At 45.1% G+C, this 16127-nt stretch overlaps 1 pseudogene; it reads right to left on the bottom strand.

The window, feature by feature from the left end:
• Positions 1 to 4626: 4626 nt before the first annotated feature.
• On the bottom strand, positions 4627 to 4806 carry LOC135911581 (U2 spliceosomal RNA; annotated as a pseudogene).
• Positions 4807 to 16127: the final 11321 nt, after the last annotated feature.

Raw genomic sequence — 16127 nt, 5'->3', positions numbered from 1 at the left:
TCTTTGCATGTTAGCGTCTGACATCGCGAAAAGATTGTTAGCACACGGAATCACCTAAACCTTCTTTTACAACAGTCAAGCAGTGAGGACACAAGTCGGGTGTAGGCGCCAACCACTTCCGCACCGACTTTTTGGAACGAAGGTGCTCTGAAAAGTAGCAAAGCCTTACAAGGCAGTCGAAGAGTCGGAAGTTTCAATGGAAGCTTCCGTTTAAGCATGCCGTGACAGGAATAAGCCCCAAATAATTTGCGCTGAAGGCAGGCTTGCTGAGTGGATGCTGAAGACTAAATAAAGAGAAAATGATAAAAACGATCTGGACAAAGCAACAAGTTCCTCTGATAAGCGGAACCATACATTCGGATGAGTTTCGCCACTGTATCACACTCCTGGGGTGTGGTTTTCCGACATTCTTCCGGCGGATGTAGTTTCCGAGAGGTTTATCAAATTTTCAGGAGCCGAAAACACGGCCGTGTTGTCCTGGCTGCACAGGAAGTCTCGCGGTGAAACCGAACTAGAGTGGTGGACAGCGATATAGCGTACGTTTACACTTAACGAGCATCGGGGCTAGATCCCAATGTGTGGTTGCCCACATGTCTTCAAAGTATGCGCGATATGAAATTATTATTGCTGTTATATTCTTGGATCTCCGAAGGCGTCGTCCATTCTTGTAGAAACGTGGTAATGCATCGCGCTGGAAGAAATGATTTTGAAAGTAGATTTCCTTGGTGCTGTTTAAAAAAGAGTGGAGCAAGGAAAACCGAGAAGCTGCCCAGGACACATGTCTATTGATAAAACCGAAGCATTGCGTTAGCCTTCAGAGGTTTTCAACACACGGAGGTTTTACGTCAATATTCGCATTCATAAATGTAGGCCTGCAGGCGCCCATCTCTTTGTGGCGAAGTAGACCGTGTTCTGCGTACTTTTTTTTCTATTCTTGACATGAAATTAAAAAGGAAGAGAAGTACCCCCCCCCCCCCCCCCATGTTAATGGCGGCTACCCTTTTGCATCGCAGAAGCAACATACGAAGTTATATATTTAGTAAGAAAAAAAAACACCGTCCTTATGCCAAAAAATTCACTGCATACATACATACATACATGCATACATACATACATACATACATACATTATATATATATATATATATATATATATATATATATATATATATATATATATATATATATATATATATATATATATATATATATATATATATATATATATATCAAAGGTGATTGCAAATCGTATGACACTGAAGTTCGTAAACAGAGTCACAAACACACATGAGGCCGCTGTGTAGTCCGCGCAACGTGTAGGTAAACAGATAAACAAATGAGGAATACTGACTGATGAAATGCATATAGGACGCACATATACATGACAGTATATGGCATGGCAGCCTACTGGCAGTCAATAGTGAGCTTCAGCACAGAATACAAAAGAGTTCAACACGTAATATATGTACACGCACAAATACAAATAATCGAAGCAAGTTGTTGTTATATTGTGTTAGTATACACAATGCAACTTTTTTGTGAACAGGGTTTCCGTATGGAACCCGAAAGGTCTTCAATGTTGTTTAAACCTTTTCATTTTCGATTGGTGTCTCTGTTTTGCCTTTTCATTATGCCTCGTCCCGGCCAGTTCGTTTTGTGGATGAATCCTCAGTTTCATCAATCTACAGAAGGCGTTCGGTCAATCGTTTGTAATTCAAGTACATCAGTACGTTTCGCTGACTGTCAGGGTTTTTTCGTTCAAGGCTCATATGAATCTCAATATTTCCTGCAAAGGGCGGGGTCTGATTCCATGTTCACTCCGCCTACTCAGGCTGCTCGCGACGCCCTCGGGACAGAGTCGCGTCACAAGAGCAGAACGCCAGCTGTTACTGCGTGCATGACTTCGCCGACATTCAATTACATGCGCACGTTAATGTCGAAGGTCATGCTTGGCGTACCAAGCTCGCCCACGGCTACATGTTGATAAAACTGCAACCCTACCGGGTCTACGTTCCGCCTGGCCTTGCCTCATCCGCGGTGCACAACTTGCCCTCCTACGTCCCCATTCAACAGTGGAGGCTAAATTTAAACACTGGAGCTGCACCAGACAATATAAAGACGATCTGTGTGGGTGAGTGCGCCATCAACCACAGTGACCGCCTCCGGCGAGAGGAAGCTCACACCCGTGCTATAAGCATCCTTGTGAAACTTGTGCTTCGTGCCTCGACTAAATTCCCCCCTGAGCAAGCGAATGCTGTGGGGAGTACTCGCAGAAATCCTAACATCGTAATTCTGAATGCTCACATAGGTAACACCAACGTCATATTGGACAAAGGTGATTAGGAAACAGAATGGTCGCACTTTTTGAAGATTAGAGCTCGTACGTCTGCCTTAAGCGGAATCCCACGCTGAAAGTTGAAAGGGAACTACAGAAACTTGTCGTTGACATCTTTCATTTTGTTCCGCTGAACCAGAAATCTTTGTACTAGTCGCTTCTCTGCCACAGCAGCTCGGCGCCAGCATTATACGGCCTACCGAAGGTTCATAAGCCGGGCATTCCTATGCGTCAGAATGTGGACGTCGCACTTCCCTCCTTGTGCAAGCTTTCGACGATGTCGAAATATTAGTTCCCTTCGATGTGAAGCCATTTTTCACCAGTGTTCCCGTGGATCTGGTGGTGGAAGTGTGCTTCGCTGCCTTACTCTCTGACGATAAATTAAGCAACAACTCTCTGATAGACTAAACCGACCTTCTCAAGCTAATGGAGTGCTGACGTGAAAACACTTTACTGTGTGTTTCGGGATATGGTCTACAAACAAGCGTATAGAACCGCGATAGGTGCTTCAATTTCAGTTACCGTGGTGAACCTTGCCATGGAGTCAGTGGAAACACCGGCTTTGACTTCCTTCGACTCCCCCCCCCCCCCCACCCATTAAAAGATCTTTTTTTGTTCTGTATTCATGACTGTTCTTGCTCCATCAAGAAGGAAGCTTTAGAGGCATTCTCGGCGCATCTGAACAACATAGAGACCTCCATTCAATTTGCGGCTGAAACGGAGATCTCTGGTCGTCTTCCTTTTCTCTACTCGCGGAAAACTTTCCGTGGCTAAAAGGGAATGCTACGGAGCCAAAGCGTGCACAAATGAGAGCGCTTCTGAAAAGAGCCCCGTGTTTGCATCCTCATGAGCTTAAGCTGTGATAAAAAAAACACCGTATTAGCAACAGTTAAATAAGACAAAACACATTACTGAATGTAAAAGCTAACTTATTTTGCGGCTTCTTCCTTTCTGCGTCTAGGCAAACGCGAAACCGTCGCACGGGAAAGCTGCGCCGATTCAGTGATTCAGCTGCGATTCAGCGCCGATTCAGCGTCTGTTCAGAGCAACCGAAAGCACTGTCAAACGCTGCCGGACTACTTGGAGCTGTAACACATGGGCAGAAACTGCGCCCCCCTAGCTTTGCCTTCGAAGCAACAGAAAGTTGTCCGCGAGTATAGACGTGCCGGTAGAGAGGAAAAACGCCTGCCTTTATTTTAGTACGGCCGCCTTTATTACGCACACCGGTCGCTACTTGCATTACGAGTGCATTCACCCGCCCTGCCACAAGCGTTGTTGCTTCTCCCCTGACACAGAGAGCACAAAGGATTTGCTCCAGCAAAGATGACAATGCCCCTGACCTGGTGAAGGTGTGCCGCGAACTTTGCGCTTGTGGCGACCCTCTTAGTTTTATTCAATTTGTAGAACGGCGCACACGCAACGGCGCTTCGTCGCGCATGGTGCGGCCCCCGGCCCACAAAGCCGTTCTTTAAGTGCCAGGAGACAGTGAAGCGTTGGCATGGGCTCTGCGGACATTCAACGTACACGTGGTGCGTGTTCCTGCCCGTAAGCTGAAGCATCAACTGGTGCACCTGAAAGACCGGCTCACGCAAGAAAAATTCCGATGTCGTTTGTAGAGTTCCCTGCGCAGACTGTGAATGTTTTTGTATTCTGCGAAAGCGGAAATTTTGAAACATGGCTGAAAGAATGAATGAATAACGGCAGAAAGAAGAATGTCGCCTGCAACGCACTTGCGAAACACGCGTCAAATTCTAATACTGACGTTGACTGGGACAATAACAAGCATAATCGCTAAAGAAACTGGCATCCTGGTCAGTATCTGTAATATGTTCTCTTATACAGATTAAGAAAAAAAACGCTAAACAGGAAGGATGGCAATCTTCCACCTGCGTGGGGCTTCGGTCACGTACTAAAACAGACATAAGCTCGCCCCGTCGAGCCACTTTTTTGGTTAAATTAATTAAATTAGGGAGTTTTACGCGCCAACACCCCGATCTGATTATGAGGCACGCTGTTGTGGGGCACTCCCGAAATTCGGGCCACTTGGCGTTCTTTAACGTGCACCTAAATCAAAGTGCATGGGTGTTTTCGCCTTTCACCACCATCTAAATGCGGCTGCCATGGCCTGGATTCCATCGCGCGACCTAGCCACTTTTTCATTTTTTTTTCCTGAACAAGGCTTTCGTACGGAAGCCGAAACGTCTTCAAGTTTGGCAGCAAAGCTGTATATGGCTAGGCTTTGATGAAAAATGTGCCCGTGGGCAAGAGCCGTCTAGGTCGTGAGTTTATCCTCATACGTGGGCCGAACCTGAAGATAATACAATGCTAGGCCGACTCGCGGTGGAGGAGAAGCAGGCTTTAGGCACTGCGCCAACTTGCAAAAATAAGTTTCATATCTTAGGTCCAAATACAACACGTATCAGGTATTCAGCTGATAAGAACACATACTAAACTTTGACCTGCGTCGGCCATGTCTACGATCACACTACCCAGTCTTTGTCGACGTTCCAAGCGCTTGGGTATCCACTTTCCTTCCTCTCTCCCGTGGTTGCGGTCCCGTAACATGCTGCGCGCCAGGACAGAGAGGCGGAACGAAATGCGAACCGTCTAGGTGACCCCGATCCTGCAAACTTGGAACGTTTCACCGGAGCAACGGCAAGGTTTCGTAGGAAGGTTACATGGAAACAATTTTGCGTGGCCTGTGTAGCGTGTGACCGCTTCTGGTTTTCGAGTGATCTCACAATCATTAGTGCACTGCGGCACGTCGACCAATGTACGATCATCTTGGCTACGGTAAAGCAGTGTGTGTCCACTCAGAGTGAGCTGAGGTGCGTGTCTGTTCTACGTGGCGGGATTCGTTAATAAAAGGCGTCTTGTCGCGTTTTACAACAATACATGAGTATGTGTACCCCCCGGTGCCTCATCATCTTCCGAGGCTCAACATCATGGAGGAGTGACTAGTCGCGCCTCGCCTAACATTTATGGGCACACGGCGTTTGACGCACGGCAGTGGACAGTTCACCACTGAGGGGCTCACATACACAGCTTCGCTGGTCATCCTCCTTGAAAGAGTGGACTGTCACTGAACGTTTTAAACATTTCATTTTTGGCCGTCGTGTCTCTGTTTTACCTTTTCATGTTACTCTACGGCGCGTCATCTGGTAGTGAGGTATGCGACCGGGCTAGTTGACATTGATCCATCAGGTTTGACAGCACGAACTTGGAGAAAGGAAGGTGAAAGTACCTGTATCCCTTTGTAACCTCTTTCGCGGTCCTTTGTCCAAGTTCGCGCTGCCAAACATCATGGCCTCTAGTACTCGTTAAAGCTGCCTACGCCCTCGAGAAAATGTTCGAGTGTGTTCATTGCTTTTCGCTGTGTTATTGTGATGGCCAAGGGCGGAACAATTTTTTGAGGCAGTATGGTCAGTGAGGATGGGTGGAATGCAGCTCTTGTTCTGGCTACCGGCTATACATCGCTTGTCTGTGGCATCCCAGGAGGAAATGGCGAACATCTTCATCGTCGTTGCCAAAGGATTAAGCCGGGGATGAATCTCGTTTAATGTTACATTGAAAAATTATTTGCGTATACTGTCCCTAAGCGTAGTCGACGAATTAGTCCCTCGGTACTTTTCAAATGTTCTACATCCATCTTATACTTGAGCTGGGCTCCACTTCGTAAAGGATCTATTCCTTAATATTTTCATTAAACCAGGTTTACATACACTGGTTATAGTGATGAGGTAAATTTCTGCATCTTTATTAGCTGGTTGTCATGAATGGTTGTCATGAATATTTTCACGACATGCTAAAGCCGTTACGAATTTCATACAAATTACGCACTTTTCTGGTATCTCAGGTTTTATTAAAATATCTGCTCAACCTAAATCTGTTAAACAAGTGTACTGCTTCCCTCGGGTAAATTATGTAAAAGGTGGTCCGCAAAATAATTTTTCTTAGGCACTTTCTGCAAGTTATCTGTCACGTAGTCTTATGAGCAATATATTGCGATCAGCTGAACGTACGACAGCAAAAACAAATATATTAAACGTTCGTAGACGTAAGAACAAGGTTATAAAACTTATGCACTATGTGCAACGCCGTTGTTTATGCAACAGTGATGGACTTTTTTATTATGCAACACAAGTAACGCCTTGTGATGACACAGCTTTCATGCTCCTGAAAATTAGGTAAAACAAGAAAATGATAAAGTTCGATGAAGTTGATAAAGCAGGCAAATGTGAAAGTTGTAGAATTGGAAGAAGATAATCATGACTCGAAAGCCAAATCAGACTGCTGCTAAAGTGCGATCAATTATTCACACAGTGCGGCGGCAGCCAGAGCATTTGGTTGGAAATATCGGGGACCGGGCGCGTTGGATGGTAGAGATACTGCACCACCGGACTAAAAGCCATACCACAAGGAGCAAGTTTCCGACTAACTGGTTCCGTGTGCTTGGGATTTAAGATGATGCTTCTCCTAAGGTGATGCTTGTCCTCCACTTCTAAAATTCACTAGTGCACCACAAGCGTCAATTATTTCCCTTGTTTTTTTTTCTCTTGACTTCCCAATATTTCGCCTTTTCGGTTTTGTTAGGTTTTCCTTTTTTGCCTAGTATTCACTCTATTTTTGTTTCAATTGAAGCCGCTAATAAGTTTGTTTGAGAATTCCAAAGACGAGCAAGCAGTGGAAGGTACAAAACGAGGCATGTGAAAAAGATTCAAAGAGAATACGTGCTATTGTAAGATGCAGGCGTTCAACAACAGGTCACTTTTTGTGATCAACAACATTGGTATAGGTGAGTGTTAGCTAGACTTGCTGCAGCGAATGCCAGTAGACGGATAGGAAAAGTGTGGGAGCTGTTGGCTCAAAATGTGCATGATAAGCTTGCTTTCCTCTTCAATGAGTGGTGGGCGTCTGAACATCTGCGGAACAAATCACTTGGCATATATAACTTTAGTAGTGGTGCTAATGCATTGCATAAGGCGACATCAGGGATCGCGGAAAGTGTTTTACCGAAAAGTGCTCCACCTGAGCCTGACCCTTTGAGGGTGTATATTTGCCACACAACAATAATCGTCATCCGTCTTGCTTGTGTTTCATTTCTTGAAAACGCTGCGCTCGCTACTTTTCTGTCGAGAATGCACTGTAATGCTGACAACACGCATGCCATTCGTTACTTGGAAGCACCGAGCTAGCACCGTTAAACAAAGAAAATGTGCACAAGACCGATGACGATTAGTGCCGTATGGCAAGAGACGACACAAACGGTTTAAGTATGCCTAAGAGTGTACTTTCAATACTAGTCAAAGCGCAGTCCAGATGACCATCATCTGGCATCATATAATTTATCTTGTAAACAGCTTTCTTTCTCAGTTAGAGGTTACGTTCTTGGCCTAGGTGTGTTGTCCTCTCCCCGCCATGGAGGTGGTCGTGGTCGTGGTCATGCCGTCGTGGACGTGCATCGCCATCATTGCAGCTTTGTCATCAGACTCTCACCATGCCGTCGTCATCTCACTATCTTTGTCAAACAGTCGTCGTCATCCAGTTGTTTGAGCATTGTCATCGCTTGAGCAACGTCATCCAATTCAACGTCAATATTTCTTCGCCATTGTATTGTAATCATACTGCCGTCATTCGATCGTAATTATGTCGCTGATGTCACGTGGTCATCGTCAGACAGTCGCTATCGTGCCTCTAATCTCAGACCACCGTGGTAATGTCGTCGTGGTCGTGTTACCATCGTCACTCCAGCTTCGTCATCCGACTCTCGCCATGCTATCTTTGTCACGCTATCGTCGTCAAAGAGCCTTCGCGATACAGTCGTCGTCACGGCATTGTCCCCATACACTCCTCGTCATCTCATTGCACTCATGCCGTTGTCATGTCATCGTCATCACTGCATCGCCGTCATGCATTCATTATGATACTGTCATCGGGATTCCGTCGTGGTCGTTTCATCGTCCTCACTGTAACTTCGACATCCGGCTCGCATCACGCCGTCGCCCTTGTACCGTTGTCATCATGCCACCGTCGTCACGCTGTCGTTTCACCAAAGTCTTCCCATTGTCATCATGCCGTCGTCGTCATACTACCGCTGTAGAGTGATCGACGTTGCACCTTGTGATCAGACTTGAGATTGTATTGATTGATTGTATCATCAATATTATGATTGTATCATCAATTGTATTGTATTGATTGACATTGTATCGTGATGATGCTAGAGTCATTCAATGCAGCCGTTGTCATACCACTTTCATCATCGAGTCAGTGCCACACAGGCGCTATTATTTGTCCGTTTGCCTATCGTCGCCGTCGTGCCATTGTCGTCATTCCCGATTCTTGATGCGGTTGTCGTCATACCTCCATCGGTATAGAGTCGTTAAAAATTAAATTATGGGCTTTTACGTGCCAAAACCACTTTCTGATTATAAGGCACGCCGTAGTGGAAGACTCCGGAAATTTCGACCACCTGGGGTTCTTTAACGTGCACCTAAATCTAAGCACACGGGTGTTTTCGCATTTCGCTCCCATCGAAATGTGGCCGCCGTGGCCGGGATTTGATCCCGCGACCTCGTGCTCAGCAGCCTAACACCATAGCCACTGAGCAACCGCGGCGGGTCGTCATAGAGTCGTCGTCATCTCATTGTTCTCACGACGTCGTTGCAACGTGCTAGTAGTTACACCATCGTCATAATTTTTCGACGTCACATTGTCGTCTTGCGACCATCATTATACGCCCTTGTCGTTCCGTCGATAACATTCCTTCTTCTTCATTCCATCATCCCTGCATCAGCGTTATATGGCCGTCGTCATGCTTCCTTGCTCATGAGCGACATTGGCAAACGAGTTCCGCCGACAAGTGCGACAATATCGGAGTATACTCGGTATACAGTAGAAGCAATGAAAGTCTCAGAATTGAATATGATCTGCCGCTGCACTGCTCAACTGCTATTAGCATTAGTGCCGACAGTCAACGTGACATGAGTTCAGCCATAATATTTTCCCATGTGCATACTCATTTTAACGCGCAGAGTTATTGTTGTGGGCGGTATGCTCACTGAAACGAATAGAAGATCGGTTGTAAAACTGATCACAGTGGTAAAAATGTTTGGGCGGGAGAAAGTGCCACAATCGCGTTCATTTTCCTGGTTAATGAAACAAAATTGTCTAAGCGGACTCATTCCAAGACTACGCATTTACGGTATAGCTCTTTTCTGGTGCCTGCGCCACCTTAAAAGAAGAATATTCTGTCACTGCTGTTAAAGCTATAACGCGCGTAAGATATCTGTTTCGTTCATACGTGATAGGGCCTATCATCGCCGTACGACGCCAATATCATAGTATCTTTAATAATGTGTATCAATCGTCAATCTCTTAACAGCTTCACTCTGCTGATTAAAGTACCGCAACTGCGAGATAATGAGTACCTTGAGCACGTGCTATCCTGCGACCGAGCATATATGGGAGGCTATTACGGAAATGAAACGTCGACGTCATCAACAAGATATGTGCATAAGGCTAATAATGGGCTAATAATTTGAAAGAGAAGCACCTGTAAAAAGTCTTTCTCATTCCATAATTACCCGAACGACAACTCTAACTACCTTCCTGCCTTCCGGACTTTCTGGCCTTTTTCTTTCCTTTCGCCATGCACATGATGACCACGGGAAGCGCTCTGCATAAATCAGGCGAAATTCCACGCACAAATCCACTTCGCTAAATTAAACTTCTTTGTTCAGCTCACAGCCACTGTCAGGTGCATTTCGCTACTCGAAGAGGCAGGGTGTGTGTCGAGTGAGCACCAGAACAACAGTTTGCAATGTGGTGAATACAGTTTAAATCATAGATCCAGGACCTCAACGATATGCGACGTAAGGCTAACGCATTTCTCTAGCATTCATCGCTAAAGCTCCACTGATATTCTTTTTTTTTGTACTTTTGCCGTAACCGCAGGCGACATGCATTTCTGGTCGCCGCGGTAAACAGGGATGTCGTTTGGTCCACTAAGTTTGCTTTATACCGACCGAATATACTTCAATGCGCATTCTCCTTAGACATCTTAGTTTTCTAACACGCAACTTAGTTACTCCTAAGTCTTCGTCCGTAAGCTCCCTTTATGTGTTTAATAAAGCGTGATTTACAATGTACAATATAAAGGTACAGATATTTTATAGTTGGGAATGCAAGGATGTTCAAATTGTTCGGTAAAAATAGCTGTACGTTATTGGCAAGCTGGTGCAAAAATATCCGATATTCGTATTCTATTCATTTCTGGCTTTCAGGCATCGGTGCACCGTCGCTTCATGCGTTGAGTGGGTGCTTTCCGCTCCCGTCCTTGAAGCCTACAGAGCGGTCGAGAAACACAGCGGGGAAAGCGCCCATAGAGTGAGCGTCACTATGGACAGAAGGTCGTTCTGTTGGTACAGCTGTGAGAAACACTGAAAAGCAACAGTGTCGGCATGCAATATACATGTAAATTTAGCGAATGGGACGCGACCTAGGCCGGTATTTTGTAGCGATGGCTTTTCCCATTCTATGCTTTTTCCGGCTTTTCCCGCTTGGCCAGTGGTCAGAGCCATGGTCTGCCCACATTATCAACGGGATAAGGCGGCCCTGTGTGGTGGATGATAAAAATAGCATATCATAAGGCATAAGGAATCGCTACAAAATAGCGGCCCTAGTGAATCCATGACCAAATGAAAGGAAGAAAGCACTAGCCATTTATTTCCATTCTCTCTTTCCAACTTTTTTTTTTAATTCGCTCTGGCGTAGATGCGTTGGTGCTGCTTGTTTCGGTCGCAAACTGCTAGATTTACTGGGACACATGGTAACGTCGCCTATTTGTTCTGCATTCTCTCAAGATTGCCTTCAAGTTCTTTTATTCCGTAGACTTGGCCTTTACCGATATGCCTTAGCATTTTTATGGAAGAAAAGATTAAGGGAACAGGGTATCGCCAAGAATGACCATCACATTTGAAAATGATGGTGTTTGGCATTATAGAATAGCGCTTGCTCAGTTTATGCACGATTATAAAGCGACGCTGTCTCGCATATTCCGCCAGGTTTGTAGGCGCTGGCTGCAGCTGTATCGCACATTTGGTCGACAGTAGACATAATGCAAACCCGAACCAGAACCAGTCCCTTCTGCGTCGATATTTCTTTTTGTAGATAATAAACGCAACCTACTTTCATATAATGGCATTGTCCGTTCGTTGGCAAACGTTTTGCCCTGCGGAGCTTCTCCGGAAGATGCATGCAATTCAGCATTCGCCTATCGGCTCGGGTCGCAACATTCCTCCACCTCGGTCATAGAGAAAAGTCACGAGTTCAGGTAATATGCGAAGAACAAAGTTTCTTGAAGGAGAATACATTTGCTTCACTACAGCCTCTGCGTAGTCAACGCGTCTCCGCAATGCTATAAGGTTAAGTGGTGCCGCGCGAAGCAGAACACATATGCACGTAAAGAACGAGGCCGAGCGCTTTCCGTGTCCCTCTGTCCTGCTTCGCGCTGCACCACTTAAAATTATGATAAACTACCTAGCCGAAACCACTGCACTGCTATGATATCTGAGCGCGGCATCCTCAATACGAAGTAACATGGTGCTCCTTTCCTTCCCGCACTAGTGTAGGTTACTGCGTTCACAGAAGCAGCCAATGCCATCTATTGCCGATTCACAGCCGAAAGGAAACACGTATTTGCATACGAATGAGCATCTAGGAACAAAGGATGAGTAAGGAAAGCTTCCAGACACTTTCAGAGGACCTGTATTGACGTTTTCAGTGCCGAACCACGACACGTGTCAGAGATAGGAACAAACGCGAATCGGTGGCTTGCAGGAAGCAGGCTTTCCGCACAAGGTTCTTGTAATCGGCAACAAGAGTAAATTCCGGTGCTTGGCATCTGTTGATACGCAACGGAAGCATAAAAACACTCAAGCATACGCATAGAAACAAAAAAAAAATACAAACTTCCACGCCATAGCAAAATTGATATTTCGCTTAGTATTCAGAATATTAAGGACTTCACTTTTTCGCCCAATGTTTCCAACATCTCCGCACAGGGGAGGCGCAAAATACTCCATCTCAAATCAGTCTTTGTCGGCGACTGTCCTATTATCATTACTTCCAGATACTCTTGGCGTCTTGGCTGTAACAGCGTAGGAACAGCCAATTTTCACAAAACATTGGAAAAGGAACCAAAGGTAAACAAGAGATGTGGATAACAAAGGTAAAAGAATCCAAAGCACTTCGGATTATATATGTGCTTGTCATACAATGGCAATGATAACACGTGTAACATGATACGCACAAACGCTATAGCATACATGCTCAAACGTTCAAATGTCGGAAAAATGCTTGTATGACATTTGCACATTCTACATGTCATAAAAAAGGTTTAATACGTTTTGCGGTGGTTTCAATGGGAGTTGAATCTAAAACACGGATTACACGCTTGTCGTCGTTGTGATCACCACCACCCACAATGGTGAATAAAAGACGTATCAGATACAGTAAACAACATATTTGCTTTAAGTATGGGCCACTTCTTGTCTGCCTTTTGCGCTGTTCTCTCACTATGATAGATCAACAACTAGCTTGGAAAACCACCCTGCTACGCAAAAATACCGTGTAGATCTGATAGTGTTTCCGTTTGTGAGTCTTTTGTGATATCGGCTACACATGACCCACGTCAACCGATTTTAAGAGTGTAATGAGAAAGCATTATATGCCCCATTAGATGAAAATCTGGCGTTACAGTCAGCCGCGGGAATGAATGATGGTACAAAAAAAAAATGGCCGACAGCAATGAGTGAAGTCACGTAAAAAAATACTCGGGTTGACATCAAACTTCCCAAGGAGGTCCCTGTAAATAAAGTAAACTAATGCGTTTGAAAACAGAATTAGGTAAAGTTAGGCCTGGATGGAAATCGAACCCGGGCATTTAGGTCGCGACACGAGAACGCATGCCCGACGCCACGGCACATTCGAGGTTCTGGTAGACTATGGCTGGGTTCCTATACTCGCCGTAGACGGCTAACTAGACGACTAAGCGTACAGCAGCCATCTTAAGTCTCGTTCCAATTCTCACAAAGACGTCAAGGTAGACAGCTTCGCGAAAACAGCATCGAAGACAAAAACGATTCAGGTCATTTTCCTGTCCAAACAAGTTGGCGGCTGAGCAGAACACTTCCCAAGTGAAACTTCCTACATGAGGTACTCCGGTCGGCTTACGTCCGTATGGGCGACAGTTATGCATGTGCCGATCGCAGAGATTGGGCGATACCGGGCCGACCCGCGGGTGGAGTTGAAGCAGGCTTCATGCACTCCACCACTTCAAAAAATAAGTTTATTGTCCTGAGTCCAAATAGAACCACGTTAGCTTGGCATTGTAAGAGAAGCACTATATATATATATATATATATATATATATATATATATATATATATATATATATATATATATATATATATATATATTAGAAAGTGCACTGAGTGTAGCCAGTTGGCCTTCATGCGCTTTTTCGGTTTTAAATTCTGATTGACGAATAATGAGGGCAAAGGAGTGTGGTGACGGTGCCTGTGCACGTGACCTGCACTTGTGTGGTTATAACGCCACACGCGTAGGAGGTGCCACCGCGGCTGAAGCAGCGGTTGCGGCAGATGCATGGGAGGTTGCGGCGGTTGCAGCGGTTGCGGCAGATGCGTGGCCACCGCCTAATAATCCGGATGTTTCTGAGACTCTCACTCACTCACTCACTCACTCACTCACTCACTCACTCACTCACTCACTCACTCACTCACTCACTCACTCACTCACTCACTCACTCACTCACTCACTCACTCACTCACTCACTCACTCACTCACTCACTCACTCACTCACTCACTCACTCACTCACTCACTCACTCACTCACTCACTCACTCACTGCTTCATAATCAGATCGTGGTTCTGGTGCGTAAAACTCCAGAACTTAATTTGTTTCTTTAAGTCATTCAGTCAATCAGCAAATAAATAAAAATAATGGTCAAGAAATAAGCAACCAGTGCACTTGCTATGCTTCGAGGAGCTACCACCGATGTCGTGTAGAGCGTTCGACTGGAAATAGAATCCATTGATTACTGTCGTGTGCGTGTAAACTTTTTTTTTTTTAGGAATTTCATGTCCCTTCCGGTCGAAGCTCGCTCTTGCTTTGTGACAGGCATGCTGTGGCGCCCGAGAACATAAAGCAGTTTCGAACTCCGTTCGGGCAGAGCACGTTTCCACCGGAAGTACTAAATACGCAGAAAGCAGCACAAGAACTGCTCGGTAGGCTATGAATGCCGTAGGCCGTTATTAGCTCGGTTGAGCAGAAAACAGCCACGCTGCACGAACAGCTCTAATGAAAACACCAGCACTGCGCCCAACAGCCACGCAGAGCTTGCGACGTGGACTCTTTCACATGCGCGCACCCACTTATTCGTAAGTGCGGCCTAGAGCGCTCGTAACACGAAGGCGTGATCCGCATTTTTTACAGCCCCGTAAAACCACAGTTGCGTGACCACCCCTTCCTCTATTTTTCTCTGTCAGGGAAGCTGTTGTGGGAAGACTGCTTGAACTGTTTGGCTCTATAGATAGTGGTGCATTCAGAGTGAAAGAACATGCCTTTACTGACGCCGGCATGCCTCACTCCCATTTCGTATATTGTGAATGCATATATATATATATATATATATATATATATATATATATATATATATATATATATATATATATATATATATATATATATATATATATATATATATATATATATATGTGTGTGTGTGTGTAAAATATCACGCTGTGTTTATAAAGTCTCGCAGAAGAATCATGGCATATGATAAGCAGTGGGCCACTGAAAGTTGTCATGGGAAATGCAGCAGGTCAAGTAGCGATGGAAATTAGGGATTACCAGGAAATATGTTAACGTGAAAGGGTTTTATGCGGGGTTCCATAGAAAATGTTTCTGTCACGCAATACTCATCGCGCAAACCTGTAAGACGGCGATACTTGGCGGTTTTTTGTCTAAATAATGGTCAGAAAAGTAGGCATAGAAAGGGTAGAAAAGTTTGCTTCATTAATTTAGTTGCGCTTTTGGTGAAGTATGCATGTTGCAACGATGATATTTATGCATAATTTATATATCACCGAGTAGTTTCGTAGGCAACATGGCCAGCAGCGTGGGGCCCTATCAGGGCAATAACTTTGGTAGTGCTTTCAAGTTTTTTTATCGTCTAACAAAGTCGGCGTCTGTGGTGAAGGCGTTCCTTGAGCGTTCCTGGTGCTTTTTCGAAGGTGCTCCCTGATAACCGTCACCCCTCTGGGGGCACATGCCTTTGTCGATGGGGGTGATAAAGAATTATATAGTAGTGGGACTACAGAATGAGTTGAGACTGCAGGTACGTGCCCAGAGGATAATATTTTTGTTCCAACTCAACGCCAAAGATTTCAACAGCTCATTATGGACATCTACTGACAGCATTTCTAGACACTACGGCTGCTTACGACGACAGGAAATTGCTATGGGATATTCTCAAGGATGAGTGAATAGATAATGAATTCGTAGATCTGATTATGAAAATATGCAATAATAAACGAGCACAAATTGTATGAGAAGGTCGTAAATGCAAAGAACCAGCGGAAATTCACTATAAAAACACCCTGCACACGCAACGAGCTGTACCTCAGCCTGAAGCTCACTTTTTCTAATCGCATTTATCGGTGACCATATCTGGATAGCTAGTAGGCTGGCAATCCGGAGACGAGGTTGTGTGC

The sequence above is a fragment of the Dermacentor albipictus genome, chromosome 1 (genome assembly GCF_038994185.2).
Source record: "Dermacentor albipictus isolate Rhodes 1998 colony chromosome 1, USDA_Dalb.pri_finalv2, whole genome shotgun sequence".
Classification (NCBI taxonomy): Eukaryota; Metazoa; Arthropoda; class Arachnida; order Ixodida; family Ixodidae; genus Dermacentor; species Dermacentor albipictus.
Note: the sequence above shows the minus strand (reverse complement) of the source record. Positions and strands in the feature narration are given on the sequence as shown.